Below are 21,616 nucleotides of genomic sequence, written 5' to 3'. Positions count from 1 at the left end.
CTGTTTTAGAGAGGAACGAAGCTCTGCGGCGGAGATCTCGAAAATGTATATGCACGGACATGTGAAGGACATGAATGCGCACTCAGCCATCTCGACAGCAGGCGCTGCGCGGGAAGGTGTCGCGCCTGTAGTTTTTGCGCACCGCTCGCATGGTCCGTTTCATTTTGTGACTACCTGTAGGTGCATTGGAGCCTCACTACAATGGCGGAGACCAGAGTGCCACCTGGCCGTTTTGTGAGGAACTCAGGATGCTCCCGTGGAGTAGCCCCCGCGAACGAGCGACGAATTTCGCTTGGACAACACCAGCTAGCAGTAGCCACCCGAGAGGCCACGAGAGACAAATAAAGCCTCGCTTTATCAAGCCACCCCTGACGACTGCAGGATGTTCCGGCAAGGTCTGCAGGACGACCGGACATGTGCGATCGCTTTTCTTGCCTTCACTAACGTAGACGGTGCTGATCAGCTATTTGTGGGGCTTAGGAAGTAGTATACTCACCAAACGTTATTCAATAAATGCTAGACTACGCAGCTCGCAATGCTGCAATAGTAAGTAAATAACAATGTACAACATTGCGGATATTCCACTGATTGATATGCCTGTTATTTCCTGGAGCGACCAGTCCGTCTTGCTGGCTCAGGGTTATAGAGAAATGCGAAGACCGCATCTCACCGTGCAGTTGCGAATGGTGGGATTGCTTTTTTGTTGTTGATTTTTTATGTCCGTAACACGCTCTATACCGTATTGAAGATTTTGGGACGCAACCTTCATTGCTACAATGGGGAGTTGTCACAGTGCGTGCAGACACCGACATGACGGCGTCGGTGCGGGGTGACATGGCTGCCGACAGATCCCAGACACGGTGCCTCGTCGGCCGACTCTCGGACTGTTGTGAACTCACCTCTTACGGCACAGAGACGAACCAGGCGAGCTCCGAAAGAGCAGCGCAAATGCCTTTAACTTGAGTGCTGCCGGTGACGCGGAGTTTGTTCGGCTACGGAGCTACGGCTCGGCTCGCCATTTTGCACTTAAATGTACGATATTGGTTTATCCTACGCGGGGTTGGTAGGCTTATTCGGCCACGTCTGCTGTCGACGACAGCGCTTAAGAGCGGAAAATTGTTTCCTGGGGTATTGGCGGTGAGATGTTTGAGTGGCGCCCCCTGGCTCTGACGTCGGCTTAGGGACTCGCGCCGCTGTCGTCTGCTACATTCCGCTTGTAGGAGGCAGCAGTGGCAGCAGTGCCTGCGCTAGTAAGCCCCCGCTTTGATGCTTTAGGGCATTGAAAAGCGTATTTCTAGTAATTCAGTAATTTTTGCCGGCATCTGACATATCTGAATAATTTCAAGCTGTATCCCCACGTATTTGCAACACCGAAGAGAGAAATAACTTTCTTCAGAGTATCGGTCAGAAGATCGGGTGTAACTCGTCCTTTCTAGTTTATTCGCGAGGTTCAACGTTGAGAGCTCCTCGATAAGTATTCAAAATGCGTTCGCTTCCCTACAGTATTTTTGAGATGCTCTTATGGAGACTCAATAGTCTGTAATGCTACGCACCAAGCAGCGGGCTACTATTCGCACATCGCACAGCAGAAAATAAAGCGGCTGTTTTCTATTTCTTTCGTTGACTTGTATTAGATGAATGTTTTTTTTTATCTGTGCCCAACGCATTAATTTTTCTGAACCGTCACGAACGTCTTAGTAGGTTTGGGATTGTTTGGGAGGCTCACAAAGATCGTGTGGATATTTTCTTCAGGCTGTATGGCATACATTCCCTTCTTCATAAATTGGCTTTCCCAATGGCTGCGTACAAGAAGGTGTATATTTGCAGCGTGAGTTGTTTATTCACATCCAAATACAAAGAGAAGGTTTGTGCTACACCACCGCGATCGCGCCTCAGACAACGTTGTCCAGAGTACTCGAAGGCGCCTTTTGTGCTCTGAATTGCTATCGTAACTATCGTTATCATAACGAACCGACTCTCAACCTGAGCAGTTACTACATGATTACGATGTTGAAGGCTTGATATAGTCGCTAACGAACGCAATAAATAGGATACGTGCATATATAGCAAGAAACGAAACCGATGAATATTTCCAAGCCACTCTTTATTGTTTTTCAACTTTTATTTCAAGGTGCAAAGAACGAAATTAATCTTACGCTCTTGTCCTGGACTGAGGACCCGGCCCACTAATCATCTCGATTTTACGGTTCAATAAAGTTTTCTCCTCCTCCTCCTCCACCTCCTCCCTTTGAGTGCAGCTTTTCTGTAACGCATATCTGAATATTGGAAAGATATGGCTGTGGGATATGTAACGAAATATCCCCCCATCTCTGAACAAACATAGTGTTACTGTATTATTACCGTAGACGTGGCTCGTTTTGCTCAATAAACCTCCATACTAGTTAGAAGCCTGTTTAAAACCAGCACGCGCCTATACACACAGTGGGTTATTTGGAACTCAACCCACAGTTTTTGGGGCCCATAGTGCATATGGCCACAATTTCATGGCACGACAACTTAAAGTGATGCGATATAATACTTTCGAGCGTTCGTCAAGGTTGCAAAAACTGATTTACCTTACATGCGATTACCGGGAATTGTAATGCCTTCTGCCAAAGCCGACAGCCGCGAACGCCTGGAATTTGTTTTGGTTTTGTATTTTCGCTGTTGTCGGCTACTATAGCCGCTGGCTGTTCCCTTTGTTCGAAATATTGCTTACAACAGAAGCCGACGCCTAGCTACGACTCTTCGCGCTGCGTACAAGACCGGCTTCGCAAAGAATGAGGCGGCGCCGGCGATGTTTCTTCCGTAGCGCTATCGAAAACTATACGTTAAATCACGTCTTGAGCTACTGTAGGCGATTTTAAGTCTATTCTTATGATAAAAAGTTACGCACGCGCAAAATGTGGTGCGGACAAGCATCAGACGTTAACCGAGCACAAAGAGACAGCAGGGAGAGCGAGCCCGAGTGAAGCAGACGACAAATGCGAGAATCCCTAAGCCGACGTCACGGAGGCGCACTTCGCAGCGCCGCCCGTGGTCGCGCTCACCGCCAATAGGAAATACGCTACCTAAGATAACGCAGCCCGCCAAACATTTTGTTGCAGAGAATAGAAAGCGACAATGGTGTGTACTACTCTTAAAAAAAGAACTTCACTCCGGAACATATGCTCCTTTGAAATATGAGGGAACATTTTCGTTCAAACCAATAATATTGACGCCACCGCAAGCGCGGATGCATTAACTTTAAAAACTTGAACATCTTCGAATCACAATGTAAAAGCATTCCGCATAGTTAGGCGACACTGCAGAAATTGCTTGAGCCGCCTCAGATGATGAATCGTATTTTTTATTCTTTCTGCTTTTATAAATTGCACACTGTGGTAACGTCGGACACACAGTTATTATAGACGATTAGATACACAATACGTTTGTTTGAGCTGATCTATGGAATACCGACATGAACAGAAGTTCGAGAAATTGATTTCTGGGTTTTTTAAAGTTATGCTTGTGAGTACTAGGTTAAGGAATAAAGGACGAGCGGCATCGCAGCGCGTATACCAACCCTCTTTAGCGATGAACATCCAGATGCGGTCACAGACATGTAAATGCTTAACAAGCACCATCGCAGCGTCATAAATGCGGCTGTGATATTAGAGAGTTTTAGCAGAGCGGGCCAGCGGGAAGCGCAGCGGAGCGGACCAGCGGAAACCGCCACTGCACATGCGCCAGTACGCTGAGGCGGCCAGCGGATTTACGGCGCTGCGCGCTCGCCCGCTCGTTTCGTCATCCCAGCGCAGCGCGCAGCGGCGGCCGGGCGGGCGAGCGAGCGTAGTTATCCAAAATGGCTGCCTCCAACGCTCGCGGTGTCGCGTCGCCGGCCGTGGTCGCGTCAATATCCCGCGCGAACGCTTCTGAAACAGGAATGCAACCAGCTAAAAAGCCCCGGAGGTGCTTCAGTGCACACGAGGACCTCTGTCTTCTTCGGGAGGTGGCCGCGGCGAAGCCGTTTGGCGATGACATCAAGTGGGTGCATGTTCTCGCTGCGGTGAATCGGGCGGTGGGCCGGGAGCTCACCCTAAGAGGAATAAAAGATCGTGTAGACATTTTGCTGGGATACTGGAAGCGGCAGGACGCCAAGAACCTTAAAAAGTTAGTATATTTGTTCATTCTGCACGTAATGCTTTCAGGCCAACCCCCCGCGACAGTCTTGTGTTCAGCTTTCTCGTCTCGTTTTTCTGGCGCTGTTTTATCGCTGTTAGATAGATGGCGCAGTGTACAGCGCTCCGCTCTGGCCGGCAGCCGATCGCCCAGCTAAAACTCTTTTTCCCGCGCTGCGTTCCGCTCGCTTTCCGCTCGTCCGCTCCTCTCCGCTGAACGTAAACCCGCTTAGCTAAAACTGTCTATTACGTCTGTCTGATAAAAGTACCCTGCAGACATGTACTCGGGAACTTGTGCGGCATGTCGCACACATTCCATAGAATCGTTTAAGACAGTACGGTGCAAATTAGTAAAATGTGAACTTTTGTAGTGTAAGTTTCTCGCCTGCGGCTTTTCGTTGGATGAATAGGAATAAAATGCGCAGAACAACCATACCTGCCTGCTACATTGTGGTAACCGGGATCGCAAGTATTGGACATTTGGATGCCGTGTTACACTGACTTCGAGACATGAAACACTTCATTGTGCCTGGATGCCAGTCAGTACTAGGTGACGGGCAATCGTGTCAAACAAAAAGTGGCTTGAGCAATAACGGAAACTAAATTAAAGGCTCTTGAAAGGCACTAGTCTCCCAAAGGCACTGACCTCTGGAACAGCAGAAGCAGACCTTGATGATTCCTAGTCAAAAGCCCAAGATTCGCAGGGAATCACGTTTTCCTTGTCGAAGTCGATGGAGCCGTTGGGGTGAACCGCTCGGACCAAGTACGAATGGCACGAGTCGTACGCCAATCCCACAGATCGGTTCGGGAACCCGGGAGCTGCTGTTAAGGGGGGTATAGCGATTCCCCTCCACTGCTGCTCTGTCCAGTTGACCAGTGCCTCAAGGGGCGGCTTTGCGCACCAGTGTTGTACTGGCGGCACTACGAAGGGACCCAGGAATACGGTCCAGGCGCAGCAGAAGGAGCGCAAGACACAGAGCGCCGCGACAAGAGCGTGGTACCAGCCCGGAGGACCGATGACCTGGCTGACTTCGAGCATGTCTCTTTGCCCTGGGAGAGCTGGAGGCCATACAGAAAAAAACGGATATGCTTGTAGTGCTCAACGGCGGGCTTTAATACATTCATGGTTTGGTCTGCTGAAGCTTGACATTGATTAGTGGCGCAACAAAGTGGCGAGTACGGATTCCTCTAGAGCAGATGGGGTTGTTTAAAGTGCACAGAATCGTGTACCTACGGAGGTTTCTCTAATTCAAATCACTTCGAAGCAAAATACGAAATAGAGCTGAGTGTAAACGGCTAGGCAGTGACCTTAGTTATCCATAACAGCTTCGGGCTATCGGCTATTACTGTGTACGGTTACAAGCTATTTCAATCAATTTCACGGCAAGGTCTTGTAGTAGCTATTGCGTCAACTTGCTTAAGTTTGGGGCCCGAAATACAGCAGTTTTAAGTCATTTTAAAACTCTCTTTGTGCGTACGAATAACGGTGTTTTCATAACTCACGTAGCTTTTTGTAGCAGTGAAATAAGCAACGCCATGGGCTTTGTGCACGACCGAATTCGCCGTGCGCTGTGCTGGTAGAGCGTCACCTGTTTTTAAAGCTCCTTGCTTCCGCTCGAAAGTTAAGGTTCATGCTGTCGAGGTTCACCAGCACTCAATGTCCACAAATTTAGCAAAGTTTTCACATTCCATGTGGGATAAAGGTCCTTTTTTTGCGGTCTCATATGCACGAGTATCAGCAGGGCCGGCGTAGTTATTTGTGGTGTAGGCCATCATACTAGGATTAAGCAGTGTGCGTGTTGTTTCCAGCTCCTGGTAAACAGGGCCATTGCTTCAATGAGTATGGGACTCATTTTAGCACGGGTTGTTTCATTGTACCACCAATGGAGGGCAATGCCACCCCCCACCACTGACTCTTGCGTTGTCAACTCGATATGTTAGAAATTCTTGGAAATAATGTAGTAGAAAAAGTGTTCGTTATCAGCCAGTGCGTAAACATTCTTTTCACCGGCCGATTTCCACGTGCACACCTCGAAGTATTTTGGCCAGGGGGCCCATACTCTAGTGTAAAGGACACTATATTAATGGTCTTTGTAGATGGGGTTCGCACACGTTGTGCAGCTGGCGCAAGCGGCGGCGGCGGATTATTGGTAAGTTCCCATTACTTGACATTTGTTTACACTTAGACGGTTCATAGGCGCCGAGATTTTTTTTTTTTGTGTTTCAGAAGTTCATTCAGGTAGGCCTATCGCTTATCCTCCCTGCTCTGCCGCTGTTCGCGATTGAAGTCGTCCCGAATACGTATCAAAGTTAGCGCATGCAACAGTATTTAAGCGGCAGAAGTGTGTCCAAATATGACGTTTTGTTGCATCTCCAGTAGTGTTCTTGACAAAAGACAAGGTCGAAGTTAACGGCGAGGCCGTAGATGCGGCGACCTCGCAACACTGGTAACGACAAAACCGCCGCCTTCGCCGACTTCCGTACCTCCATGGCGGTCCTCTAGTACCTTATCTACTGACGCTACGCTTGGCTTCTCTGGCTGCAAATGCTGGGTCCTGGCTAGCCTGTTACATGCGCTCCGCGACTTGGGCAAGAACTTCTCTATTTAGTGACGCTAGTCCTGCCTATGTTTCAAATATATTCTTCAAACATATTTGACGAGGTGTACATGGTGCGGGGGTCCCATTGTTGACAAGCGCCTTATCTATAATGTGGTTCCTATACTTGTTTTGTGGTTACCTTAAACAAATTCTGATCTCTATGCTGTATGTCTGATTAGCGTGACGCACGTGCTCTGCGCCTCAGGCCTTGGCCCCTTGGCGTTTCTGCCCGCGGCGATGAAACCGTGCGGGGGTAGAGGTATGCTGCTTTGCTGAAAAAAGGTGTTATAGCGGTAAGTAAACGCTACAATTATTGCAAGGCAGTTTCCCACAATCCTCCAGGCTCGGACTAAAAGGTAGCTTTCTTGTACGCAGGGTTGTCTCTATATGGATGCCTGTCAAGGAATAGGGAGCAATTTTCCCTAGCGAAAGAATGGTTTTCATGCAAAGGCAGTCACTGTAGATGTGAAATTGTCCGCCACCCCCCCCCCTACGTCCTGACAAAAATTACACCGCCGTAAACAACAGCGACGACCAGAGTTCAAACACACATTTCTCCAGCAATGTAATCTAATCACGCTGGACGCGCAGCAATAATACCCCAACGGGCCCGTCAGGTCACAGCCACTACCTTCCCGATGGCTTACCGTCTTTCGTATTCTCGCAGAGTTCTAGCCTCGAAGTGTAATGTGCGGTGCTCTTCCAGTCGTATACAGCGGCGCCGGAAATGCGTGGTGATCAAGAACACACTCGCCATAAAAGCAGCAACAGCTGCTAGCGTATTCAGGGGCGCAGATTTGAGGTAGTAGTGACGACACCGTTTGAACAACATTTGCCACCACATGCGACCGCATATCCGATGGAAAGTGGAAGGCAGAAAGAAAAGGAGGGTGAAAGGGAGTCGGTTGGCCAGGTGTGCGGGCACATATGCATGCGTGTACATCTGTGTGCATATTTCGGCACGTGCGAGTGTATGTAGGGGAAACCCCGAAGTAGAATAATTTCCTTCCAATGGAAAATTCAGCCTTACGGCTACCTCAAAGCTACATCCACCTGAAATTCAGCCTTACGGCTACAAGGGAAAGCAACACAGCTTTCTCGAAAACTTCGCAGCTGATGGGAAATTTGTCCTCGACGGGGACAAATTTTTCTTCAACAGTGAATTACAAACTCGTTTTGTTTTGTGCACTCCATGCGCTGCTGCCTGCTTCGCTGGTCATCCTTCTTCGCTGAGTGCAAGGGGGCAGATATTTTGGTTGGCGAACGATTTCCTGTACCTAACAACGCACGTGCTTCGAACAGAGTACTCAGGATTTCGCCTTAAAATGGCCGAATACATTGAGGGCGACCGAGAATTCGCTGCGGGAAAAGGGTGTTTCTTGAAAATGGTACTTTGTATGCTTTCGTCTACGGACGCCGCACACCAGTGAGCCATTTAAAGGGGAGGAGGTAATATTAGCCTTGAGTTTCACAGCAATGTCTTAAAATATTTCTCTCGGAAATTCTTGATTATGTCGGCGGAGGTTCAATTATCGAAGCTGTTTTTTTAGATATGTGTAACGCTCACCAACAACTAGAAACTAAATTCAGCTCTTGTCCCAAACAATGTCGAGTCCACCGAACCTAGAGTATGGAGATAATTAAGCGCTTTACACTTACTCATTATCTGTTATACGCATTGTTATATTCGGCCAGCCCCCGCCGCGAGGTGCTACCGCTAGTTCTCTAATAATTCAATGCCACGTAAATTAATTTCTCACGAAATAAAATCAGCACATGCCTATATTCGAAGCCACTGACGCCTATTTACAGGTTGAGACTGTAACGAGTACAATATTTTCCATCAAGCATTCGCCATGAGCTGCCCTTGCGTATTTCTGGATATTTGGCTATAGTGCCTGAAATAGAGGAAGGAGTGGGGGTAAGAACCTTTCTTCCATGCTCCCGTTCACATACAGGAGCATTACTTTCCTCCACGGTGCCTCCAATTGAAAACGCCCTTGCTTTTGCCACTGTTCTAAGATGCTAGTGCACTGTACGGGCGCTGTTGCTTCGGCAGCAGAGATTGGTGTTCCTCTTCACTACGAGACGCTTTGGGCATTGCATGCTTCGTTTGCCTGCCAACGTTGCGCTGACAAACAAAAATTTTAAAATTTCGTTCTGAGCGGCACTTCAGTATTCGCAATGCCAGATTTCTTCGCGAACACGTTGCGCGTGTTTCTGCGGCTGAGAAGAAGCTTGCACAGTCATATGCGCCGCTTTTAGAAACGCTTTGTTTGCGTGTGCTGCGTAGCGACGTTTTAGTTTCAGTGGCGTGGGTAATCATTCCTGTTAAAGGGACCCTGCAACGCTTCATATAAACGCTTTCAGTCTTTTCTTCGCGGCTCTAAGCACTGCGAAATTGTCGCCAGCATGGAGCGGCACAGCGTGATTTGCTCGTCGCAGCAAACATGAATACCGTTTCTGCTTTGCTTTTGTGGCGTTCTTTAAAAGTGGCTATCGAATGCGGTCATTGCTTCAACTGACGGCAAGCTGCCCAAAAGGCACTCTGCTCTGAACAGAGGCCGCTGTGAGCGCAGCACTTTTCCTAATGAAGCTGCCGGTAGCACAAGGAAGGACATCGATAAAGAAGTGGGGATTTTTTAACCGGTTATCACCCACTGCCTGCAGCGTGCCGTGCCAACGGTCTACGAAGCCGACACTGAGACGCGGCGTAAAGAGAGAGGGCTGTCATGAATGCATCGGTTACTTTTTACCGCTTTTATTATCTGCAATCTGATTGGTCGACTACAACATCAACAACTGACGTCTTTTCATCTGCGCCCCATAAACCTTTTCGTTCTTATCAGCCTTTTTCACCGGGATGTTACCTAGATGCCTTTATTGCGTGGGCGCCCATGCTCGACTCGTGATATCCCGGCTGTTGGTATCTCGGACGGGGCGCCGACACTGAAGTGCTAGAATCGAGGCCGTGATGTGCGTGGCATCTTGCACAATAGAAGTGACTTCCTGAACCACCAGAATATAGAAAAAGGGGCTGCTGCTTGCGAGGTAAACATCAGCTAAGCGTGCTTATAACCCATACACCGCTGTAACAACGTAATTCCGGCGGTCAAAGACGCCCGAGACAACGAAAGAGAGAACAACCTTTTTAGAAAGTTTCAAAGTTATCTAAGGGTCATGGAGCAGTAATTTTTCGCTGGGGTATACTTTGCGATACCGTAGTCTAAGTACTGGATGTGTTGGTTGATTACGTTCTGCAAGAATTTAGGATTTAAGAAAACAGTTAAAAAAGTGTTTCACGGTCTCTTTAAAGGGGTCATGCAGACAAAATACAACTTTGTTGTATCCGAAAGATTTGGTGTTTTATAGTATCCCCAGCGCTTGCCTGGCACCATACAATGCTTTATTGACTGAGAAATTTTACAATTTAACATAATTTTGGAGCTCCCGCTGAATCGTGTGTTTCCTGACTTCTGCGATGACATAACTGATCAAGTAATCCGTACGGGTTCCGAAACGTCTCTCTGTTTTCACCTTGACTTGTTCAGTGACCGCATCTTCGTCCTCATCATGATACCTGACCAGACGAACTATCGTCGAACTCTTGAGTATAACTATAGCAAGTACGAAAGGAAACCGAAGCATGCAGCCGACGGCTGCAGCGAGAGATGGAACGCCTTGTGTGCCCTCAGTCCTGCTAGAAGCACCTTATATATATATATATATATATATATATATATATATATATATATATATATATATATATATATATATATATATATATATATATATATATATATATATATATATATATAAAACAATTACGGCCGACAATTCCGATAGAAGTAGTGGGATTCTGCGCGCTCACGGCGACTCCTGTTGTGCAATGGATGTGTGCTAAGCCCCCCCCCCCCCCGTTCACTGCACCTTCTCCCCTCCTGCGCCTTCCCACTGCCCCTCCACTTCCCCCAACCACTGCGTCATTCCCTCCTCCTGTCCACTTTCAGCGAGGCTAGCGGAGTTTTTGCAAAACAACACTATCACTGCTGGTACAGTAAAGCTCACCCGTTAGCCGTTAGGCTCCGCGGGAGCTTTTGTTGGCGGCACGGTCACGACGATTACGCGTTCGCTGTTTGTTGGCACTATAAAGTACAAAGTAAGCTCAGCTTTCACATTTGATCTGAGCGCCTGTGAGTATCACTTCTCGTCGAGCTGGGACCGCATATGTGCGGATCGATGTGTTGATTTCTCTGCCAAAGGGAATTGGTGAATCGGCAGTGAGCGGCGTAATAGATAAGCCTGCCACTCTGTACCGCATTGTTTGTGCAGGGGGGGGGGGCGAGTGAAAAAAAAACATAGAGACAACTCGTGGTCCGTCTCATGACCAGTGGTAGAGCGCCCTGTTCAGTACTAGTCCGGACCACGAGCTTCAATTGGTGGAAAGGGCCGCCCAAGGGGGCATCGTGAACGGCCAGGGTCTTGTAATGAGGCCACCACTCCGCTTAGAAGCAACGACTCGCCACCAATCCAACTGGCCGTCACCTTTTGCGCCGTCTCAAATATTCGGCAGTGAAGTCGGGGCCTGCCATTGAAGATATTCACGAAGAAATCTGGAAAATATCAGAGTTTCCCCCCTACCGCGAAATATCCCCCCTCAGTGCGATGAGGGCTAAAGAACGGCGAGAGCCGAAAATTTAGAGAGTAAATATGGGCAAAAAAGCAGGGTAGTATACACAGACGCGGTGGACTACGCTCGGGAACATGCTATGACGGCAGTGGTCACCGACACGGCGTGAACACTCACAAACCTGACACTTAGACGCACCAATACACTGCAAGGAGAAGAAGGAGCCATTGCGCTTGCCATCACTCAAACTGAAGCCATGACTGTCATCTCCGACTCACAGGGAGCATGCAGTATTTATATCAATGGGCGAATTTCCAAAACCGTCCTTCAAATCCTCCAGCAAAACCCTCCTATGAGAAATGTGACTATCGTGACTATACACTCTAGTCTTCGTGGAAACCTCGTCGCTCAGAAGAGTGCCCGAGAATTAGCCGGCCGGGCTCCACAAGGAGATCAGCAGAGGGTTACCAGCCGTTAGTCAAGTACAGAGATATCACTCAACATTATAGGCTTTCCCGACGGATATATCCGCCAAGGCCATAAATCCCTCACAAAGGAGCAAGAAACCTCACTTAGGCAACTACAGACAAATAACTTTCCGCACCCTACCAGGCTGCAGGATACATTCCCTACAATGTATCCACCAATTTTGTACGGAACGGCGTTACAAGGAACGGCGTTCGTGGAACAAGTTCCTTTTTGGAGGAACGGAGGAACGCCAGCGTTCCATTAAGGGTCGGTGGAACTGTAACGGTAACTCGTTACGTTTTTGAAGGAACGGCAGGAACGGCGTTCCTGCCGTTACATCGCTAGGATTTGACTGTTTTTGATGCCAAGGCTCGAGTAAAAAATCAACAAAGCGCTACTGCGTTTCTCTTCCTATAAGATGGTCAGTTTGCCCGCCCTTCAGCCATACGTCCTTCCTCGAAGGTCAAAGGCAGAAGAATAACCACGCAGCAGGCCACAGCTTGTGCTTGCTTTCATGCTGGTTGCTTACGCAACGTTCGGCGGGTGAATAGCGTAGCCGCGAAAATGCGTTTCACCCTTCATCGTTTGTCTGGGGAGGCCAGAATGCGCGTCTGGCCGATAGAACTGTTTCCTGGCGGGGAAAGAACAGAGTTTTAGCAGTACGTCCGTTCTGTCGTATGCGTTGTTACTGGGGTGACCGGGACCCGGCTGGGAACTTGGGCATTCGTCGCGGTAGGGGGATTAGTTCCGCGGGCCTGCCTTGGCCATGTCCGTGCATCCGAACCCTTCCTACTCGCCCTTCCGCGCGCTCAGGAGCAGACCGGTCCCGGTCAACCCGGTAACAACTTAGCCAACGAAACGGACGGACTGCTAAACGGGATCCGGACATTTCGGTGTCGAACATTTCGGTCCAGGACGTTTCGGTGAGGACATTTCTGTGCACGGACATTTTGGTGCACGACGTCTTGGACCAGACATTTTGAGTAAGGGGATGTGCCAGGCATTCTTTGAACATTTTAGCTTTAATATTGTAATTTCGTGACTTGATATGATTTTACGTTCGAGACTTGTGCTTGCTCCGCCGTTCGTGGAAACGAACGCTAAACCCTGGGGGAGCATTGCCACGTGAAACCCAATTTGTGTAGTAGATGGTAAAAATCCGTTCAACCATTTTTTGTTATTTTAACATTCATGTGAACAACCCTAATACTTTAAGTGTTACCAAAACGGTTTCCTTTCACTTCATCCAACGGTGCAAGACGCTGCTGCTTTTAGTCTATTCCTCCCCCCACCGCCCCCCCAGCAAAACTTCCGCAAAAAGACAACAGAAAAACGAGGTCGATTAGGCGCGTGTGCATTTCGTTTTAATTATTCTCTCAAACAATCTCGCCTTCGTTGTATTCGGTGTCAGTTCTACTTAAAACTAACAAAACAACGATCGCACTTCCGGTGGCGTTACTTTGGGGAGGGGAAAGCTGAGCCCCGCCGGCAATCATCCCCCTAAGTAGAGAGACAGGGGTGCCACTTGTGCTTCACCATTGCGTCTACTGGACTTCGAAAACTATAACACGACTGTTGCCGCCCTCGTTACACTAGCCTATACATTTTGTTTTGCTCCTTATAATTGATTTGATTGATTGTAGGGTTTAACGCACCGACGCAACGCAGGCGATGAGGCGCGCCGTAGTGGAGGGCTCCGGATTAATTTTGACCACCTGGGGATCTTTAACGTGCGCCGAAATCTCCTACACACGGGCGTTTTTGCTTTTCGCCTCCATCAGAAAAGCGGCCGCCGCGGCCGGGAATCGAACCCGCGACCTCGTGCTCAGCAGCGCAACGCCTTAGCCACTGAGCCACCGCGGCGGGTTTGCTCCTTATAATGGGAGGAAGCGATGTATACCTGGGGTATCCATGATATGCGCGACTTGATGAGTGAATTCCCAAGGGGGTGACTGAAGGCGCAGAAAGAGCGATTCCTGGAGTGGGGGCGCCGTCGATATGACCGCAACGCGCGGAAGGGCGGAGCCAGCAAACGATAGTGGCCATTGTGTTCACAGCGGCTTTTTGGGTGGCTTTTTGTGTCACATTATAGATGTTTCGTGTGTCAATGGTGAATGTAAAGCTTTTTCTCTGTTTTAAACGCGAAGTGATCTATGTCATTGTTCTGAATGTATCACCCAATTCCTACAAAAGCCTCCACTAGGAGGCTAGCAGTATGTTCTAAATAAAAATAAAATAAAAAATAACTGCGGTGACGCTTCGGCGACCGTGAACTCCACCACGCCAGTAGGATTTTCAGGGGAAACCGAAAATAATATGGCTGAACAAGAAATCTGGTCGAGATTCGAGCGTACAGGCGGAAGGTGGGAGGGGGGGGGGACGCTAGAACGAAGAATTAAAATGTGGTAAATGTAGGCTTGTAAATATTAAACGAAGGTTGGTTGTCCCGAACACAATGGGTGGAATTTGTATGCACAACCGGTACGCGCTTATTCAGCATTTAGTACATTAGAACCTGCGGCTGTTTTCCAAAGGGCCCGGTTTTCCTCCCCGACAATATCCTAGACCAGTGTTCACGAATTCATTTTAGCAAGGCAGCCCAGCCTACGTAATACTCTTCATAAGGTTTTCTACATTCTGGGGGGCTAGCTAATGTTTGTTACTTTTTGGATATTGAGAGTGTGCATGTAATTATGTAATTTGAGGGTGTGTAATTTAAAAAAAATACAAAAGAGGTGGTATACCATCGTAAGCCTGAAGTCTTAGCTAAAAAAGAGCGAATATAAATTAATAACCTGTCATAAATGAAAAAAAAAACGTGTGCTAAAGAATTCAATCGGCTGCATAACAGGTGTCCCCAGGAAAAGGTATTAAAACAAAAATATATAAATGTAGATTTTCTAAAAATACCTGGCAAGCATCGAACATGCATCAATCAAAAAAATAAATTCACTGCTCCAGATTGTTGTCCATAACCTACGTTAAGCAGAAATAAAAATATAACGGCTGTCGCAAACAGGCAAGCACCGGATAATTTGGTCGCCGAAATGTCCGTACACCGAAATGTCCGTACACCGAAATTTCCGCACCGAAATATCCTTCACCGAAAAGTCCTCGAGCCGTCTGGAGTTTGTCCAGTGCTCCCTGAAAAAATTCGCCTAGGAGCGTTTCTTTTGATTATCTTTATCTCCAGATAATCTGCGGCCGGTGGTGTTAATATTCGTATAATATACGTAGTTCGATGTGAGTTTTAAATGTCTCACTTAATTTCGACGCAGGATTATCCGACACTATATTTTAATTTAAAAACCTAATTGTAACTTTAATGCAACGACGCGTTCCAATTTTCGATGTGGAACTGAAAGGCGTTCCTTTCGCAATAAAGGAACTTGTAACGGGAACTCGTTTCAAAATTGGCAAGGAACGAGGAACGAGCTTTAGTTCCTATTTTGGAGGAACGTGTACAACACTGGTATACACCCACTTGTCCTCACTGTTGAGAGCTCTCAACCTTATATTACATGGTGTAAACTTGCCAACTGTGGGCTTGCCAACTGTGGGCTAACGTACGGGATAGCAGAGTACCCCTGCTAGCTTCGGTAGAGAAAGTGCTACGCGCCGTACACTAGCCCTGCGGAACCTGAAGACTCACGCACGGGTTCGGGTACTCACATGCGGTGGACAGGCTCCGGCAATCCATTGTGAGGCTTTATTGCCAGGCAGATACAGGGCATATACCAGACAACATTACTATCGCTTGCGGAGAGACAGTGCTTAGAGAGTATGGACGGGGAATGCACCACCACCTCCGTTTCCAAACACTCTCTTGACGAAGAAGTGACAATTTAGCGTGTTGTCAGGTCAGCTTCTTTTATAGCACCTGTTGCTTCAAAGAGTATTTGACACATTTTAGCGCGGGTTGTTACATTGTACCAGCTGTGGAGGGCAGTGCCACCCCCACCACTGACTCTTTCGTTGTCAACTCGAAATGTTAGAAATTCTTGAAAATAATGTAGTAGAAAAAGTCTAACTTATCAGCCAGTGCGCACACATTCTTTTCACCGGCCGATTTTCACGTGTACACCTCCAAGTATGTTGGCCAGGGGGCCCAGACCCTAATGTAAAGGACACTATATTAATGGTCTTTGTAGATGGGGTTTGCAGACGTTGAGCAGCTGGCGCAAGCGGCGGCGGCGGATCTCGGTGCGGCGAGTCACATTATGCGTTGCGAAAGCTACGGTGCCGCTGCGTTTATGTGAAGGCCAAATTGCTGGCGACTACGAAACTCGGCTCGCATATGTTAGTAAAGCTTTGCTTTAAAAGAAGCTAAGAGAGTGTGTACATGATGTTTTGTATACTCATTCGTACTCCATTGTGGATTACTATGCTTTAGTGACACATTTCCACAGTGTATCCAAAGCTCCACAAGGCGTTGCAAAAGCGATGTATTGCAGCTTTGCAGGTTGCGGTAGCGACTGGTGGTGCGAGCGGCCCAGCTTCCCTCCTCGCTGCATAGAAGTCTATCAACATCGTGGAACGCTGCCTGGCTTTCATAAGACTCCATCAAACGCAAATGCGATCCCGTTAAACCGAAGCTAGGAACAGCCTATTGAGCTTGTAGGAAAGGGAGCCGTGAACTCGGTGATGCACTGTGGGTCTCCTACATTTATTCGGGTGTGCAAGCCCCGATTAGAACTTCGAGAGCGACGTAGTCATGCGGCCGCCCAGGCGCTCGGTCGAGTTTGATTCTCGTGGCGCGTGGCACTGCTGACGCAGCCGGGCAAGCACCGCTTCTGATGATGATGCGATCGTGCAGACGATAGTGGCGCTGCTAGAAATGAGGTGCGCGCCACTACATGGCTCCCCCCCTAGCGCAAAGCGCGGTATGAAAATTGCATGTGTACAGTTATGTACAAAGACTATGTACAGTCATGGACAATTCCAATGCGAACCGCGGAGCGCATGGCCGAAGATACCGGTGCCGTCACCTGGCAGCGGCCTTGGAAAACTCACGGACATGCGCAGTTGAGATGAAGGGAGCGAGGCTGCGTGTCTACTCCGATATGTTGCCCTCTGCTCGCTCGCATGCTTGCTTTGTCGCCGCGCCGCAAGAGCGCCGAAAGCTGAGCTGTTAGCAAGGCGGCGCATGATAGTAGGCAACTGCGGTTTCTCAGCCTCGGCGCCTACGATCAGCCGCTCCCCACCTTTGCCAGCGTCACATAGCTACGCGTGCGTGGCGCAGTGACTCGAACAAACGACGACCATTGGGACTGGCCCAAAGCCATGTTTAGTGCAGTCAGGAGTTGATCCTGAGGCGTCGCATGCATGCCACAAGACCAAAAGAAAATAAATTAGCCCATTGGCAATGACGTCGTAACTCTGTTTATTTCGGCCGGGTAGCAGCCGCACAGTGCCGAGGCATCATATCGAAGCAAATGCTTTGTGCCAACAACAACAAAAACAAATTAGATGACGAAGAACGTCAACCCGAAAACTTCCAATTAGCTGTTGCATTAGTCCAAAAAAAATGGTAAAAATGCAAGTGTCATGGCAAACAGTCGCCTGGATAGGCAGCATACCCTGGAAAACAAAGGGAGCGGCGGGAGCCTTTTTGAGACACTTCAATACTTGTGAAGTCCCCCTTGGCAGACACAACAGCCACCACACGTCGAGGAATGCTCTCGAAAAGGCGCGCCGCGAAGTCAGTAGCCCGGAGGCGCTGCCACTGCTCTTCTACAGCTTGCCACAACGCGTCACGCGAGCCGCTCTGTAGCTGTCGGCTGCTTAGGGACTTCTTCATTGCTCCCCACACGTTTTCAATTATATTCATGTCCGCCCCCTGCGGTGGCCACTCGATCACCATCACGCCTCGCTCGTCCAGTAGGTGTTTTACTGACCGAGCCATGTGTATCGGGATTCGGTAGTGCTGCAGGTAATACAATCCATCCGCGAATGGACCATCGAGGGCGTAGGGTATCACCACGCTGTCAACGATGTCCTCGTAGGCAGCCGCGTTGAAGCGGCCCTCAATACGAACTTACGGACCGAGGCCATGGCTTGAAATCGCGCCCCACACGCTAACGGCGCACCGACCGCTACTTGAAATCCGCTGCAGTTGCATGACTCGAATTTGAGCAAAGAAATCGCAGTAGGTTAGTGCCGAAATCGTTCGGACCTTTGTTTATCTGTGGGCCAATGTCGACAGATGCACCCGACGCATAATTTCTCTCCAGGAAAGGCAGTGCTGTAGGTAGCTAAATGACTTCATATGCTCCGCCGTCGTTTTTCCTATTGTGAGTCACAAAAGAAACTTGGCGCCCAAGCTTGGGAGCGCAATAGTTGTGGCTGCTGGCGAAGGCTACGCCGAACAAAGATATGAAATAACTGCACTACAAAAAGCGTGGTGAGTGGCAACAAACCTTCACGTAAACGAACATGCAAGCAACACGAAAGCTTGTCGTGGGCTCGTTTGCCTGGTCTATCTTTTAATTATATTCGCACTATCGCTGTGTACTCTATTACTATTTGGTTTTAAAAGAAAAGGAAAAACATTTGCATCACTCATACCTGGTGTTCACGGCACTCCAAATGCGCTGGCGCTGGTCCCAATGGCTTCAAAATGTGGATTCGTCGGTGAAGAGAACACAGCTACAGTCTTCCGCCGTCCAGGTTGCGTGGACTTCTGCGAAAAGCAGCCTCGCAAGCCTGTTCGCTTCGGATAGCTTGGCTTCCTAGCAGGGACAACATTTCGTAGACGCACATCACGTAAGCGTCGTCGAACAGTTTTCGTGCTTGCCGAAACGTCGAGCTCTCACTTGATATGTTTAGACGTCAGGGACGGCTTTACTGCCGCGGCGGCCACGATTATCCTGTCTTGCTCACTTGTGGTAGCCCGTGGTCTGCGTCCTCGGGGACGATTCTCGATCTGACCGTCATCGCGGAACGCTTGCAGGATGCGATTCACGGTGCATAGTGCACGTCCTGTGGCTTTCGCAATGTCGCGCTGCCTAATACCACAGAACAGGGAGGATTTTAGAGAAGCAAAGGTCTAGCTTTGCCTGTAGTGCCAGAAAAATCGTAGCGGCGGCGTCGTGAACTACCGAGGGAGCCCGCTTGGTGCCGCTGAAACAAGGCTTTGTAAACATCGCGGATGCTTTTTGCACAGGCCGTTTGAGCTCCTTAATAACATGGCTGCTCTCGCACGGCAGCCGTCGGCTCGCTGCTCCTGCTGGTTCCTGGCTGGCACGCTGGCCGCGTGTTTACTTGCGTCGCGCTAGTGAAGTGATGTTACGCCAGGTGACCAGATGGCCTCGACTGGCACAGACCACAGTGAGCAGCAAGTGAGAAGAAATCGTTTATTGACATCCGCAAGTTTACAGGGGCCAGGACATCATTTCATTTCGATCGCTGCAATTGTACGTCGCTTTCGTGACATTTTTTTTTTGCCATAACAACTCGTTCACTTGCGCAAAGATTTCGAACGAAGGGCACACACCCAACACTCAGTCGACGATGAAAGGCGGCGGTATACAGCGAGCGTCATCAGTTCGCACGTGCGATGTGCCCACCTTCCGCATCCATCACATTGGAGAGCGGCGACGTTGTCATACACAACCTTTTCGCAGCGGCTGCAAGTAGGACGTGACGACGTGCGCTTGGGGCCGGGATTGATCTCAATGTCTCCAGCGAGCAAGAGGCACAACGTGACTGTCGGGCGGCCAGGAAGGGGTGCGCACATGTGGCGGCATACCTTGGGGCGATGCTTCAGCGAGGTGGTGGGAACCAACTCCGAGCACAGCGCGCGAGACAGGCAGACTTGTAGTGGCGAGCACGCTCAGACGGGCGCATCCGTCGTGAGGAGCAACACGTACGTTTGGCGAGGTCTGGACCGAGGCGAGTCCGTCAAACGAAGAGTGATGCCAATAGCAACACGAGTCGCAGCCTGGCTATAGGCCTAGATGCGCCATCACAAGTCGATGCGGCGGTACAGCGGCCCCGCTAACACGGGCTCCAACAGGCTCACGCGGGTCGCTGAGCCTTCCCGGTGGCACGTATCACACTTACTGCATGTTCACAGCGCAGAAATACTCAAGAAAACTAGATTTGACAAGACCACAGAATCAAGTTAACCGCAATCCAGCTTGGCTTAGCTTGGCTTTGTGGTTGCGAATTCACAAGTGAGGTGGTGCACCAGTCAGCTGTTCGTAAAAAGTTGCGTACATTTTGCTCAACAGATGTTTGATGCGGAACTTGTTAATAATATTTTTAAACAACACATTGTAAGCAAACTTTGTTGGCTCTCTGAGTCACGGAATGAATGTTTTGTATTCTCTACCAAAAGTAACCTCTCGGTTGCGCCGTCTGGTGGACTTGATTTTGAAAACTGCCGCTGTAGGTTGGTGTCGATTTTTACGCCGCCTATAGGGAAACCAAGGAACATCCAAGCTTGAGAGGCCTGCTAATACCAGGCCTCTCAAGCTTGGACGTTCCCTGTTTTCCCTATAGGCGGCGTAAAAATCGACGCCCCACGTGACCAACCTACAGCGCAGTTTTCGACCATCAAGTCCACCTGACGGCGCAACCGAAAGGTTACTTTTGGTAGAGAACACAAAACATTCATTCCGTGACTCAGAGAGCCAACACAGTTCGCTTACAATGTGTTGTTTAAAAATATTATTAACAAGTTCCGCATCAATCATCCGTTGAAAAAAAAAATGTACGCTACTTTTTACGAACAGCGGACTGGTGCACCACCTCGTTTTTGAATTCGCAACCAGAAAGCCGCCAATTCAAATTGAAACCGCTGCAACGGCCCACCGTTTCTATGTGCGCGGAGCACTGGTTTAGTGACTGCTATGTGCTTTTGCGTCCATCAGTTGTTGGGAGGACTGGCAAAACATGGGAATTGAGGGCTCGTGGAGTGACAAATGTGGGAAATTCCGCATCAGAAGACAGCTGTCGAGGCCAGAATATTTGATTCTTCCAACAGAAGGTGAGTGTTATGCACTCCGCTAGAAAGACGGTGCAAACGAAACCGTTGTCGCTGTCAATACCTCATTTGTGCCCTTCTTTCGAAATCTTAGCGCAAGTGAACGAGTTGTTATGGCAAAAAAACGTTGTCACGAAAGCGACGTACCATTGCAGCGATCGAAATGAAACGACGTCCTGGCCTCTGTAAACTTGCGGATGTCAATAAACGATTTGTTCTCACTTGCTGCTCACTGTGGTCTGTGCCAGTCGAGGCCATCTGGTCACCTGGCGTAACATCACTTCACTAGCGCGGCGCAAGTAAACACGCGGCCAGCGTGCCAGCCAGGAACCAGCAGGAGCAGCCACGGCTGGATTCGACGCTCCTTTCGCGCGCGGGAGGAGGAGAGTCGAGTCCGGCCGTGGAGCAGCGAGCCGGCGGCCGCCGTGCGAGGGCAGCCATGTTATTAGAGCTCAAGCGGCCTGTGCAAAAAGCATCCGCCATGTTTACAAAGCCGCATTTACAGCGCCATCAAGCGGGCGTCCCGGGTAGTTCACGAAGCCGCCACTACGCTTTTTCTGGCAATACAGGCAAAGCCAGACCTTTGCTTCTCTAAAATCCTCCCTGTTCTGTGCTAATACCTTCTTGGAAGTGGTGGATCATGCCCAGTCGGTCTTCCTCCGGAACGCTTGGCATGGTCGGTTTCAAATGAGGGCATTGCTGATGGCCTCTTCGCATTTTGTACTGTTTTGTTGACACAACAGCGACACCAGGAAAGGGACACGTCACC

General features: G+C 49.1%; 1 protein-coding gene across 2 annotated transcripts in view; it reads right to left on the bottom strand.

Annotated features, from left to right (window-relative positions):
• Window positions 1-21,616, bottom strand: part of LOC144167644 (organic cation transporter protein-like) — a 149,983-nt gene that overhangs the window by 112,353 nt on the left and 16,014 nt on the right. The window contains exons 1-2 of one of the 2 annotated variants that reach the window (XM_077696844.1): window positions 7,408-7,494; window positions 4,807-5,219 (exon numbers count right to left, since the gene is read on the bottom strand). The exons of the other annotated variant lie outside the window; for it this stretch is intronic. The gene's annotated coding sequence lies outside the window, so the exon portion shown is untranslated. Of the gene's footprint in view, window positions 1-4,806; window positions 5,220-7,407; window positions 7,495-21,616 lie in introns of those variants that run through there. 2 annotated transcript variants of the gene reach the window in all.

This window comes from Haemaphysalis longicornis, unplaced genomic scaffold, assembly GCF_048455015.1.
Source record: "Haemaphysalis longicornis isolate Haplotype H1 unplaced genomic scaffold, Haemaphysalis longicornis Haplotype H1 scaffold_1, whole genome shotgun sequence".
Classification (NCBI taxonomy): Eukaryota; Metazoa; Arthropoda; class Arachnida; order Ixodida; family Ixodidae; genus Haemaphysalis; species Haemaphysalis longicornis.
Note: the sequence above shows the minus strand (reverse complement) of the source record. Positions and strands in the feature narration are given on the sequence as shown.